This window comes from Benincasa hispida, chromosome 3 (genome assembly GCF_009727055.1).
Source record: "Benincasa hispida cultivar B227 chromosome 3, ASM972705v1, whole genome shotgun sequence".
Lineage (NCBI taxonomy): Eukaryota > Viridiplantae > Streptophyta > Magnoliopsida > Cucurbitales > Cucurbitaceae > Benincasa > Benincasa hispida.
Genome location: NC_052351.1, coordinates 37,651,376 through 37,667,543, shown reverse-complemented (window position 1 = coordinate 37,667,543; position 16,168 = coordinate 37,651,376).

Here is a 16,168-nt window from a genome sequence, read left to right as displayed (position 1 = left end):
AATCAATCTCAATTTGGTTTGTGGAATTTATCAGATTACTTTAACTTTTGTTTACACGTCCATCCGTAATCGTAACTAAAAGCGAGATCCACTGTACCATCCGTAATGAAATCTTGTAATCTAATTGAGCTTGGGAAGATCCTCAATCCAATTTCGCTTGAATATGCAGTGGGACCCACATATTTTGTAAGAATATATTTCTCTCAAATTTCGTCATTTACCTTTTGAAATGAGGAGATACCGCTATACAGATGGAAGTATCAATAGCAATTTTGGCCGCTTTAACAATTTTATATCCCTCTTTATTTGTCTTATCGATTATTATGGTGAAGTCGATAATGGTTAAGATACCAATGGTTTTATCGATTTTATTTTGTTTGATCAGTCCAAACGTTGAAATTTTAAATTATTGTTATAACTACATTCATGCTTCAGTTATCGATCTACCCCTATAATGTTTCGTCGATAGGAAAACTATATCGTATGACGTGGTTGTCCGATTAAGCCTCATGCATGTGTTATGAACAGTTAATCGAAGATTACTGTCGACTGAAATGAAGTAAAAAGAATGATATGTTACACTTACATGAGGACGAGCAAACAAATGATCGATGAACACTGGAAAATAGAAATTGGAAGTTAAATCGGGAGGAAGTAAAGAAGGGTAGGTTAAAACAGTCAATGGATTGTTTGAAATGGGGTGAATGGTCGTGTTTAATGTTGCCAATCAGAAATGACGTGATGAGGATAGTTACATCATTTTCGTTACACATTTGAATTAAAGATTTAAAATAAGTAGACTCAATGATAATCACATTCGTTTTGAAAAATTAAATGAATAAACATCAATAATCACAAACAGATTTATTCGTAATTGACGTACATTTTGATTGATGGTCCGATTGAAATCAAGTAACTTATTGCTTTGATGAGAGTTCCATAACCAAATATGGTTTTTAAATAAAAACATAAAATAAGTTAAAAGGTCGGCTAAAACAAGACGCTCCCTCTCAGAAAATAATTGGTCTTCAAAAATATTTAAATTGCTAATTGACCTCCTCTATATAATAATAAAATATATTTTTTTTGTAAAACATTTTGCATTTCGAGCCATTACAAAATGATTTCATCTGCTCTGCCCACCCTATATACCCAGTCCATATTATATAATTCCAAAATATGAACCAATTATCCTGGTTGAGAATGCAAATAAATTTCCACATTGACTCGATAAATTGATGAAGTAAAAAATAAAGTGATGAGAATTATATCTAAAATGGCCAATAGCACATTACTCTGGAGATATAGAGCATGTTTGGTTCACAATTCAGATTTTGTTTTTTATTTTTGGAGTCATTGAATTTAGTAAATATATGTTTGGCACAGCTTTTGGATTCTGTGATCTATAAAATTTGAAAACAACATTTTTATGTTTTTTTTTTGTATTCAAATTTTGAATTTTAAATTTTAAAATGGAGAATTGTATTGAATAAATATAAAAACATTTAGAAATATACTATGTCATATTAGAATATATACTATGTAATGTATTATAAACTAAATCATGTTAAACTACACGTTTGGTCCCTATAGTTTAGATTAAGTTATTATTTTAAAATTTGGAATTTAGTTCCCATTGTTTGATATAACTTCATATATAGCCCCTATAATTTGTTAAATCATTTTAAATAGTCCCTATCGTAGAAACTATTTATTACGAAGCTTTTATCAGACCACATGGGATAAATTCTAATTATAAATCATAAGACCTAAATCTTAACTTGTTCGAAACCATAGGAACTAAATTTTCAATTTTTCTATAAATTATATAATATTACAAAATAATAATTATATATATTTTTAACATAAAACATGTTTATAAATAAATTAATAATAATTTATTGTCAACTAATATTTAATGGATAGCTACAACTAGTTTACAATTGTTTAAATTAGAATTTAATTTTTAAATTCTACTATCAAACACATATCTAAAAACATGAAATACAACTTTGTTTTCATTTAATCTTTTGTTTACAAATTTCTGTTTTTAGATTCCTTACCAAACATGTCTTTAGGAATTTGTTATGGAGGCGTTGGTTTTGGGCCTATGATTTATATGTCAAATGCATTATTCTCACATTGGCCCGTGTTATTTATAAATACTTACATTGGTGACATTTTGTTATTTTTTTTAATGTTTCAAATATTTTTTTTCACAATATAAGTGAAATGTTGATTTACTTCCTATGTCAATATCCAACTCATGATGATGTATAAAATATCAATAGAAATGTCGACGTTTCGATGAAATTTAATAAAATATTTGCAATCATTTAGTTTGAACCAATGTGACGACAAAGGATGGAGATTTAGAAGGAAAAAAACTCAAACAACGAAAAACCAAAGATGTTAGATGCTACGATATTAAATTTGCTTTCAATCATCAATTTAAATTTTTGGATCAATCGATAATTTAAAGTACTTAAATTGTCCAAATACTAAAATGTATCCATATTTCAAAAAAATTGAACTTCCACTCTATATATCATTTCCATTTCACCATATATATTGATAAATGAAAGATAATTAGAGCAAATTATTAAAAGTTAGAATTTGCTATAGTTGTTAGTTAAGTGACCTCACAAATTGTTGAATCAAACCAAGCAAAAAGTTTATTTAATTAACATGTATTGACAACATTGCACCATACGATTTGGAAAATTAGAATTTAGTCTTTGTATATCTAAAAGTCAATTTTATTATAAATATTATAAAAAAATGTGTAATTTAGATATTGATTCTTAGTATCAAAAAAACAAGTTCTCCAATACCTCATGTATTATCCATGTATCTCATCTCAAGATTATACTCTATTAGTGTACATATAATCCATCTCCTACTTGCCAATTTGCCTATAAATAGTGACATTTGGTAGATGAAGAAAAACAACATTGGTGAGAAAAATAAAGAAATGATTGGAGAATTTTAGAGATTTTTAAATTTCCATGAATTTTTATATTTTCTATTTACATAACTTCTTATATTTTGTTATATTATTTTATTTAAATATTATTAGTATGTTTATTTATTATTATATCATATTTTCTCCACACACATGTTTTTGTTGTGCTCCTTAATTTTACAATACATTATCAGCACGAGCTCTTATTGTTTCCCCATGCTGAAGTGTTACCAAGATAAAACTTACAAAATTAGAATCCCCAGCTCTTGACTTTAATGGCAATGATTATTTGTTATGGGTGCTCGATGTCGAAATCCACTTGGATGATATGAACCTTTGAAAGACTATTAAAGAAGGGAATACGACATCTAGTCAGGACAAAGCAAAAACTAGGATTTTTCTTCGTTGTCATCTCCAATAAGGATTGAAAATTGAGTATCTTACAATAAAAATCCTTGTATGTTGTAGAATAATTTGAAAGAGAGATATGATAATAAAAAAAACAGTTATTCTTCCTAAAGCTTGTTATGAGTGGATGCACTTGAGGCTACAAGATTTTAAATAAGTAAGTGATTACAATTTCGCATTATTTGATATCTCAAAATTGTTCTTATGCGAAAAAAAAAATCTAATGCATGAAGGAAATCTAAATAGACATCCTTTGAGCGGAAACAGATCATTCCAAATCCCATTGAGAATGAACACAAACAATTACAGTCTTACACGGAAACGATTATGCATAAACAGAAAATTACAACATGCTACTTAAAGGAATAAACAGGGATAGAGTATGCAAACTTTTGAAGAACTCTTCTTCAAGTATCCCTCGATCGTTCAGTAAATCGTTCAATCAGCACGAACTCGAACGCAACGATTAGAACACAATCTCAACGAACGTCTAAATGAACCTCAATCCCAATCGAGTCCAACTTGATCCTCGAACTGAAATAGAACACCACCACAATGGTTACCTTAGTATTCTCGGTGTGATAATCCAGGAGTTGTGGGCTCTATATGATCTTGGATTGAGGAAAGCAGGAGTTAGACGATTGAGTAAGTGGGAGATGAATGTTGTCTATCGTATAGACAAGATAATCGTTCGTTTAGTAAACGGAAGCCTATCGTATAGACTTTGCTACTCGATCATGTAGCAACGATTAAGTGAGTAACTATCGTATAGTAAACTCGTAGCTCGATCGTGTATGCTCTTTACACTATCGTTTAGTAAAACTTTTTTACTTGATAGTCTTTTTGTGAGATTATTCCGAATGAATCATCAACTTAATTTTGGAAAACCATTTTCCTTTTATCTCACAGTTACCATAAAACTTCCAATAATCTCCCACTCAATTCGATTATTAGAGAAAAAGAATAATTAATTATCATATAATTAATATGTTATAAATAAATATAATAACCAACTTATCATATTATATTTATAACCTGTAGTTTTAATATTTCATCATATGAAACATATAAACCATAGTTCTTTTCTATTTTATGGTATTTAATATAAATCATATTTATATTAATTCCTCCAATTAATGTATCTAATACATCATATCAATTATATCACGTATAATTGAATTTCCTCTTGTTAATTTGAACACTTCAAATTAACCCATAATCTGATTCTCAACTTGAACCCATTGAGTTACCAAGAAGACCTCATGAATCTGTAACTTGAAGCTCCAACGGTACGTGAATAATTGATTAAACTCTTTAATCACGAGATCCACCATCCGTTAACTGTTGGTCACTCCATTAAAGACCGAAAGCTACACTCTTCGCACTACAGATATATTTCTGTGTCCATATGACCAATCAACAGTGCGGTGACCCTTCACAAATCGCTCATAAGTACAACTAGGCCAATTCACCATTTTGCCCTGTGTAGTTAATCCTTAAGTACCACTGATTCCTCTTATGAATAATAAGTCATAGTCCTACTATGATTAAGTCCTCTCGTACCAAGAGAGGGTGTGACCAATATGTTTAAGACCCAGAATCAGCCCTTAAGGCAGCAATTTATCTACTTACCCCTACTTCAGGGAAGAAGTGAATTCCGTCTTGTATAGCTGAGTTCTCAGCTCCCCAATCAGACGAATTTCCAAAATGGTAGGCTTGTTGAGTTGGCAATCTGGTCACTCTCACCCATACAAATCAAAGGATCGCCATTATAGGCAGAAGTTTCCAATTCACTCAGGATTAAGGTCATGTCACCTATGGTCATTTTAGTGAAATGTAAGTCTCAATTATCAACGGCGTCATATAAAGAGACTAATCATCTCGTGGTCCGGTCTTATACAAACTCTTTGTATAGGATACCCTCGCTCACATGTCTCCACATGAATGGTCAGGATCATACCATTTGTAGCACTTTACAACATTTGTAACATGTACAAAGCGGGTCGTATCCGTAATATCAAGAGGATAAGGTATCCTCATTTATCCATCTACTACATACCATTTAGGTTATTACTTAAGACATGATCCACTTGTATGTCTCACATACATGCTTCAGTTACATGAAATACCACAGATATTAGTTTATTGGATTTTGAGTAAATACTTATAAAATAACATTTATTTTATTAAAAACAATATGTGTACAAAATTTTTACAAACTACGAGACTACCGGGAGAATTAGGACACCAATCCCAACAATCTCCCACTTGTCCTAATGCCTCAGGAGACAAATGTACAATACAAAAAACAATACAATATACAATAAACTAGGACATACTCTATCAAGAATTGTGTAGACGATCAAGCAAGTGGGAGATGGCATGCTGTCTATCGTATAGACGATATGCTTGATTGTGTAGAAGATGGCAGCCTATCGTAGAGACAATACCACACAATCATTTAGCTATGATCAGCTGAGTAAACTATCGTATAGTTAATGTGCACGATCGTTTAGTCTCTCTACTAGATATCGCTTAGTAAAACACTTTCACTTGATAGCTTTACCGTGAGTTTCTTTCCGAATCAAGTACCTCTTTTAATTTTAGGAAAATATTTTTCCTTTTAACTCACGGTTACCATAAAATCACCAATAACCTCCCACTTAATTGCTTATTAGAGGAAAAGAGATAATTATCAAATAATTAATATTATTATAAATAAATATGATAACCAACTTACCATATTACATTTATAACCTATAGTTTTAATATTTCATCTCATGAGACATACAAACCATAGTACTTTTTCTATTTTATGGTACTTAATGTAAATCATATTTACATTAATCCTCCACTTGATGTATCTCATACATCACACCGATTATATCATATATAATCAATTTTTCTCTTGTCAATTTGAACACTTCAAACTAACACCAAGAACTGATTCTTAACTTGAATCCATTGAGCTACCAATGGGACCTTATGGACCTGTAGCTTGAAGCTCCAACGGTACGTGAATAACTAACTAAACTCTTTAGTCACAGGATCCACCATCCATTAACTATCGGACACTCCACTAAAGACTGACAGTTGCACTCTTCTTACTACAGATATATTTTGTGTCCATATCAACCAATCAACATTACGATAACCCTTCACAAATCGCTCGTAAGTACAGCTGGGCCAATTTAATAGAAAAACATTCATGTTGCTGAAAAAATAAACACATGGACCTATGTTAGGTTTTAAGCAAATACTCATTGAAAAAACATACAACATTCAATACGGTTTAGCAAAACTGAAATGAACCCCGTGTGACATCTAGTTTTGCAATGACGCTTCAAGGGTTTGGGACAAAATTCGTCGAAGGGTGGTCGATTTATCCCTCATCTGAATTGAGACATTCTCAACTAGCCATTAATACCAAAACAACTCTTGCTTCTATAACGACTAGCCATCATTGATTTGGTCAAGAAATCATTAACTTACTCAACAATTTTTCATAAGTGTGACCCGACATTTCAGGCCCTATAGTTCTTCCCCAAGCAGCCAATTTGAAGGAAAAAGATCTGATTGGGGCAAAAACTAAAGTGCCCTATCCATTTCTGGAGTTCAACTTGATATTGACCGACTGCACAAAATCCATACGAAGGGGGACGCTCCTAGGGCATCACGAGGGAATGCAAGAATGATCTCACGATGCAAACCAATGAAGAAGACTACAGGACGTGTTGACATACACCATTCACCCACTTACTTTAAATACTCTCTCCGTACACCTTAATATTGACTCATGCAAAGACCATCCGAATGTGGATGCTCCCAGGGCACCACGAGGCAAGGCATAAATCTCACGGCATGAACATTCAGGGAGAAACATGAATGGAATCATTGACATATCATATATATCTCTTCCTCCTACTAAGTATTTTATAACCTAGGGTTTAGTTTACTTAGAAAAAATATGGCTAAGAATTTTAACTAAGGACTTTTTAGGTTTGCCCAAGAGTAACTTTTACCTTAGAAAGTTGAACAATTTTTTATCATTCATTAAACTCTTTAGCGGAGTCTTTGATCAACTGTCGCATGCTTGTAGAAAATCTATCTAAATCGCCTTTCCAGGTAGGTTCTCAGGTAGGGGTGTTCTGTTTCCGTCAGCTTAAGTACCCCAGCCTAGACAGAACCTGCCTTAGACAAAAGGTCCCTTATAGATAGATTTAGTACAATTTTAATCTTTTATGCCAATCAATTTAATCTTACTAAACTTATTTAAAAAGATTAAACTTAGGTCTATCTCAATTCAATTTTAAAACCAGAATTCAGGGGAAGGCTCGTGCCCTACCGTAGGAGATTCCAAAAACTTGGAGATCCAACTACAAAAAGAGTCTAGTCGGTAGGGACGATTGCTTCCATTACTGACCAGAAAGACACCAAATTCACCTTTAGGTGCTTCCACTGCGGTATAGGTAGAATAAGCTGGTACGGAAAAACCTTCTGTATAAAGTTCGAAATGGTGCTTTTAAAACACGAGTTCACCTTAGTTTGCTTGCAACTCTTTCTTATTGATTTTAGTTCTAATTTCCATTATAACACTTATAACATAAACAACCAAAACCATCCACAATGCGAAGCAAACACATACAAGGCATTCATAACATTTACAAATAAGCCTAAGTGTCATGCTCCATGCATTGTTCATTCATTGCTACTTTTATATAACACTTATAAAACTAAGCAATGAACCAAGCAAACATACTTCCATTCACCCTTATACTATAATGCTTATAATATAAAGATGATGCATAATATGCTTACTGCATGCATAAATATAACTCTTATATTTCATGATGCATGTGCATGCTCTCTTGTAATTTCATCATGCCATATTATAACACTTATAATACATGATGCATGAATAATTGCATAACCTAAGGTGAGTTTCAAATCTATATGTCATACATTATGCCATATAAACCAACATACATCTCATGTATATTAAACAAAAATTGATAAACTGGGATAATTAGCCTCAAATCCTCAAAAACCCAAAGCTAACTATTACAAATAGCAAAGAATCTTTGGTTCAAACAGGCGAACCGGGTCTTGAACCATCCGAATGAAGAAACGTGTCTCCACTGATCGGGTACCAACTCCATGTGATCGTCTACACCAAAGAGTAAACGCTTTACTCAATCGTTTACCAACGCTTCCTGAGCTAAACGATCATTTAGCAACGATCGTGTACCTTGACTATGCGATGAAGCATGAGCTACACGATAGTGCAGTGTACAACGTGCAACGCAAGCCTTACGCGATCGACTAAACGACAACAATGCGGTGAAGCACAATTTTCTAAACGATTGCTAAGCAAGCACAAAGGTATCGTATACCGGATGATCGTGTAGTCAGTAACTATGCGATGAGGCATGCTAACTACACGATCATTTAGTGCGGGTGCCTTTTATTAAGCAATAAGCATCATATACTCTATGTGATCATCTACCTCTAGCGTCCATGCGATCGGGTAACCAACGCTACACGATAGAACAAACACTTTACCCCATAGCTAAATAATCGTTTAGTAAATACTACACGATCACGTAGAACTTTTCTACATGATCGTTTAGTAAAAACTCAACTATCATTTACCTTAGGTTATACGACACGACCAACCTTTGGTCTTCTTCCTCGATGAGAACCGCATCTCCATGCTTCGAAACTTCATCACGAATTACTCAACCAACCAAACACTTTGAATTACATACTCGATTGCTTGTTAATTATGCCAAAAAATGCATGGGCCCTTACAAATTAACACCTTGTATTGTAAATAGAGGCAATTAAACCCGTAAACATTCATCAACATCCAATTGAAATTAAACATTAATAATTACAGTACAAGAACGGAAACTAACAGGTCATGTACAACAAGAAATTACAACATACTTCAAGAGAGAGCCAAGGGATAGAGTATGCATACCTTTGAAGAAACATTCTTCAAACTCCCTCAATGAATTTTCAATTATCCAAAAACAACACCATAGCCCTCGAACGCAACGAACACAACGATCACGAACGAACGGCCTCCAGAACCTCGAAATCAATCGAGTTGAGTGAGGACACCACCACAATGGTTACCTTGGTATTTTCGGTGCGAGAATCCAGGAGTTTGAGGCTCTATATGGACTTAGTTAGAGGAAGAGACAGGAGGAACAACAATCATGTAGACGATCAAGTAAGTAGGAGATGGTATGTTGTCTATCGTATAGACGACATGCTTAATTGTGTAGAAGATGACAGCATATCGTATAGACAATGTCACGCGGTCGTTTAACTATGATCAGCTGAGTGAACTATCGTATAGTTAATGTCCTCGATCATTTAGTCTCTCTACTAGCTATCGCTTAGTGAAACACTTTCACTTGATAGATTTACCGTGAGTTTCTTTTCGAATCAAGTAACTCTTTTAATTTTATGAAATAATTTTTCCTTTTAGCTCACCATAAAACCACCAATAACCTCCCACTCAATTGGTTATTAGAGTAAAAGAGATAATTATCAAATAATTAATATTATTATAAATAAATTTGATAATCAACTTACCATATTATATTTATAACCTATAGTTTTAATATTTCATCTCATGAAACATACAAACCATAGTTCTTTTTCTATTTTATGGTACTTAATGTAAATCATATTTATATTAATCTTCCACTTGATGTATCTCATACATGACACTGATTATATCATATATAATTAAATTTCCTCTTGTCAATTTGAACACTTCAAACTAACACCAATAATTGATTCTCAACTTGAATCTATTGAGCTACCAATAGAACCTTATGAAACTGTAGCTTGAAGCTCCAATAGTACGTGAATAACTGACTAAACTCTTTAATCACGGAATCTACCATCCGTTAACTGCCGAGCACTTCACTAAAGACCGACAGCTGCATTCTTTTTACTACAGATATATTTTATGTCCATATCAACCAATCAACAACGCGATAACCCTTCACAGATTGCTTGTAAGTACAGTTGGACCAATTTACCATTTTTCCCCTATAGTTACATTTAACTCTTTAAATACCACTAATCCCTCTAATGAACATAAGTCGTAGTTCTACTATGACTAAGTCCTTTCTTCCAAAGAGAGGCTGTGGCCATTATGTTCAAGACCTGAAATCAGCCCTTAAGGGAGTAATCTATCTACTTACCTCTGCTTCGGGGAATGAGTGAATTTTGTCTTGTGTAACCGAGTTCCCAGCTTCCAAATTAGACAAATCCCCAAAAAGGTAGGCATTTTGAGTTGGCAATCTAACCACTCTCACCCATACTAATCAAAGGACCACCCTCAAAGGCAGGAGTTTCCAAAACACTTAGGATTAAGGTCATGTCACCTATGGTCGTTTAGGTGAGATGTAAGTCTCAAGTATCAACGGCGTTATATAAAGAAACTAGTCATCTCGTGGTCTGGTCTTATACAAACTCTTTGTATAGGACACCCTCGCTCGCATGTCTCCACATGAATGGCCAGGATCAGACCATCTGTAGCAAGTTCAGCAAATTTGAAACCTCTACAAGAGGGATCCGGCATCTTATGTGTCATCAGGTAAGAGTGTTGAATTTTGCTCAATTTTATCCTTATATCTTACAGATCTTTTTAGGTTATCACTTAAGGCATGATCCCTTGTATATCTCATATAATGCCTTAAGTTTACATACAATAACCATGGATCTTTGTTTATCGGATTATGAGTATGCGTTCTGTCGGTTGCTGTGAAACAATTTAGTCTTCTCCATATTACTATATCTCTAGAGTCAATAATTTTATATGAGGAACTACTAACTCAATCACTTGCCCTTATCCCTGGGCGACACAACTACGTGTACAATGGCTAGACAAAGGGTCGTGATCCCCTGCGAGGGTGAGCTAACTCCACAAACCCCCCAACCTAAAGTAGCTAGGTGGGAGAGAAAATCGGCACATTAAAATTACCATTCTGGAGAGGTCCGTTTGATATCCAAAAATTACTCAGCAACAGTCGGACAAGTGGGGAATGTTGAGGTAAACCAGAAAAGTTTGGGTAGAGAGTCGGATCTAAAGGTTGGCTAGGTAAACGTCCTTGTAGTAAGAGAGTAGTTATGAACCCTGTAGACCATCTCAGTTTTAGTGATAAACATGATGCAACTGAGAATAAGGTCAGTCTTTCTGTATTCCTTCTGTTGAATAATGTATTGAATGAGTAGGTTTCTGTGAAATTGTTTTGAACTGAACACGAAAAAAAAAAAATCGATTAAAGTCCTTTAGATAAACTAGTAAATGGCCTTCTGTTGCTTATGATTAATTTATTTTATCTCGATTTTGATGCTTATAAGTTATAAAGACAATGGCTCACTAGAAAATCAAAAATGAGAATTTTAATTACCGTACATATTTAAAATAAAATTTTAATTAGGTCACAGTTTAACTATATGAAACTTTGTAGAAAATGACAAAATAACAGGCTTAGCTCAATTGAAATAGTCGGGATAACCCAAAATTTCTTCACAATTAAGAATATGCATGCTAGATCTATATTGCCACATTGATTGTCAATCTAATTACTATCTGATTGTTTGTCTATATTACTTTTTGTTGCTATTTCCATACTAATTGTTATCTAAATTCCTATCTTGTATTGATTGCTAATGATATTGAATTTGTTAAAAAATGCAAATTTTTTCTATGACTATAAGTCTTCTTTCGAAAACGCGCGGACACAAGTGGTGCATGGCTGTCGTCAGCTCGTGCCGTAGGTGTTGGGTTAAGTCCTACAAATCATTCAAAAAAAAATTTCGTTTCTTATCATCTATTAACAATGAATAATAATGAAAGGTCTTCTTTTTTTGGTGAAAAAAAACAACATATCAAGATTGATAGTTAATGTAACAAAATTATGCGCCCTTTTGTTACTATTCCCGGAATTTTTGATAGCTAAAAATACTTTTTTTGTATCCCTATGAATCAGATTAATGCCTATGTTTATTTTCCAGTGTTTGTGTTATCCCTATTTACTTTGTTTGTTGGAGTCGTAGGAATTCCGTTCACTCAATTCAATCAAGAAGCAATGGATTTGAATATATTAGACAAATGGTTAACGTCGTCTATAAACTTGTTACATGAAAGTTCAAAAGATTCTGAAAATTGGTATGAATTTGTTAAAAATGCAACTTTTTTTGTGAGTACAGCTTCTCTTTTTGTGGTATTCCACCTCTTGCCTGTTTTTGGTCCAAATATGAAATTTTTAATGATAGTTGGTTGTATTCACCAATTTTCGCAATAATAGCCTGTTCCACAGCAGGATTAACAACATTTTATATGTTTCGCATCTACTTACTTACTTTTGATGGACATTTAAACCTTTATTGTAAAAACTACAATGGAAAAACAAATAACTCCTTTTATTCAATATCATTATGGGGTAAAGAAGGATTGAAAATCATTCAAAAAAACTTTCGTTTCTTATCATTATTAACAATGAATAATAATGAGACGTGAAAACGAAAGCCTATGGGGTCGTTTCTGTAACTGGATAACCAGCACCGAAAACTGTCTTTACATTGAATGGTTTGGTGTTTTGATGATCCCTACCTTATTGACCGCAACTTCTGTATTTATTAGCACAACATCTCCTATTCATAGATCCGCCCCTACTTTTATACATTTAGATACAAAATTATCTATTTTTGAAACATGAATTAAAGTAGTGGATCTTTTAGCCCCTTTTTCTACCGTATTTCGGGAATGACTTGTACCGCATTACTAGTCATAGTATGGATATTGTGAGGAAGACTATTTTACCTCTTCTTTATTTCGTTGTTTTTTACAATACAAATATGAGCGATATTATTATGTCACTGGTGTCAGTATGTCCCATAATAGGTCCCATTCTTCTACCCTTTCCTGGAAGTCGATGACTATTCATAGCTATTACCTTGACACCAAAGAAGAATTCGACCCAATGCTTTATTTCTGTCCTAGTTGATCCTGATTCGACATTAGAAGTATATTGATTTTTCTCCAATGATCTATCTCAATTCGAAAATTCAGGATTTGAATTGATGTCCTTTCATTGAGTCCTCCTAAATTGCATTGATGCGGAAATCATCAGTTCGAGCCTAATTATCCCTTCCCTTGCCCCCATCGAGAAATAGAACTGACTAATCCTAAGGCAAAGGGTCGAGAAACTCAACGCCACTATTCTTGAACAACTTGGAATTGGGCCTTCCTTCTTTGCGCACTATTACGGATACGAAAATGAAAATAATGAGCAAAATTGGATTCAATTGTCAACAGCTCCATCGTAAATAGGATTGACTAAGGATTCGAGCCATAGCACACGGTTTCATAAAATCGTACGATTTTTCTGATCTAAATAAAGCAGGTTTTACATGAAGAAGATTTGGCTCAACATGTTCTATTCAATACGGGTAGGAAAAGAACCCAACTCGGTATTATTAAAAAAAATAGAGAAATCAGAACCCAGTCAAGATGATATGGATCAACCTCTTCTTCTTGTGCCAAAGATCTTACCATTTCCGAAGAAACTGGAGTTACATCTCTTTTCCATTTCCATTCCAGAGTTTTTATGTGTTTCCACCCCTTCGAGTTCGAGACCCGAAAAATGGAACAACTTTTTCTTCGGAACACTAATACAAGGATTCGTCATCTGCAATAAAGGATACTATGTAACTCCCAACCATTAACTACTTCATATTTAATGAATTCATAGGTAATAGAAATAACTGTCCTACGCGACAGAATTTGTAACTTGCTATCCTCTTGCCTAGCAGGCAAAGATTTACCTCCGTGGAAAGGATGATTCATTCGGATCGACATGAGAGTCCAACTACATTGCATTGCCAGAATCCATGTTGTATATTTGAAAGAGGTTGACCTCCTTGCTTCTCTCATGTTACAATCCTCTTCCCGCCGAGCCCCCTTTCTCCTCGGTCCACAGAGACAAAATGAAGGACTGGTGCCAACAGTTCATCACAGAAGAAAGGACTCATTGAGCCGAGATCACTAACTAATACTATCTCATTGGACAACCACTATGTCTATGTTCTTTCGTGTTGAAATTATGGATCCACTTAAAAACTTATAATCCGAACTCTTTGTTTTTTTTTACTGTTAAAAAAAAAAAAAGGTTTTGCAGAAAGATCTATAAAATAAACCAAAAACAATACAGTTTGATTTTTCAATTAATAGTACTTCTAGAGTCCACTTCTTTCCCATACTACGAGGGAAAGAGAAAATGTAAAGACTACCATTAAAGCAACCCAAGTGAGACTTACCATATCTATGTGAATTATGTCCCCTATCTCTATGAATATAAAAGAATTATTCCATTATTGGTCACTAATAATTATTATTCACTAATAATAGTGGAATCACTAGCGGATAGTCAAAAAGTCTTAGCAATACTTCAATTTATTTAAACCCATATTTTATTGTATATATTGGATCAATAACATTTTTTTTTTTGTATGAGTGCAATATTTATTTCTCTATATATAGATTTTTTTTTAATTATGGAGATTTTTTTTTAATTTCTATAAAATCAATTAAATTAAGAAATAATTAATTACGAATAATTAAGAATCTCCATTTTTCAATTTCTTCATAGAATGGATTCACGAGTTTCACACTTCTTCGAGTACCAAGGACTCATAAGAAATCATTAAAAAGATTTAATTCATTGAAAATTTCCTACCTCAATATTATTATTTGACTAAAGTTTTGTAAAAAAAAAAAAGATTTGTTATATTTTATTATCATAAATAAACGTATGGATTAACCCATCAACTAGATAGATCCAAAATAAAAATCTTTTTCACAAAAAAAGAAATAAAACGATAAAAATACATAATAACAATACATGCATATCAGCATTTTCTGCCTAGTTTATTTAATAAGAGACTCAAATAATCTTTCCCTAAAATAAAGTGAAAAAGATGTATGAATTATTACTAAGTTCATTACGAGCTTGTACACATGCTTCTAGAGCTACTCGGTTAGCTACGACATCAGGTGCATTACCCCAAGGGTGCCCCAAATTTCCTCCACCAAATTGTAGTACAGAATCAAAATTCATCTCAATGCACTGAAGAAATATACATACGGGAAGCACATTGTCGCCCGCATAGAGAAACTCGTTGCAGATGGAGGTATATACATTCCTTATCGTCTTTAACAAAACCTTTTACGTAACAACGCTAAACAACTCTTCTTAGACGTGTTTGAATTGTTAACAAACATTTCCATATGAATATTTGCAGAAAGGAGAATTGCAGCTCAGTCTTCTCCACACCCTTCTTTGGTGACTTAGGATAGAAAATGTGTACAGCTAACCGAAGTAATCGCCAGAGCGAGCGAGCGAGCTTCTTCATCTCTTTCTACTCTTTTCCCTTTTATCATCTAGAGCAGTAGCTCAACCTCAACCTCAACCTCTCTATGAAGACAAGTATGAGCTGATTGAAAATAAAACAAGTTGTTTGTTTGTACTTTGGAAGGAAACCTGTACATTTGTAGTTTTAAGCTGCTTTATACGTAGAAATCGATCAATTTCGCGGCACCGATGTTGAATGGCACCCGATTGCTGTGGACGAGATAAAAAAAGGGCTGCCTGCCTATACTTAGTTTTTTTTCTCCTGTAAATGACTTTAAAATGTTGAGGTAGTTTTTTTTTTTTTCCTTTTTCCTTTTTCTTTTTCTATATGTTTTAGCGTGATTGTACAAAA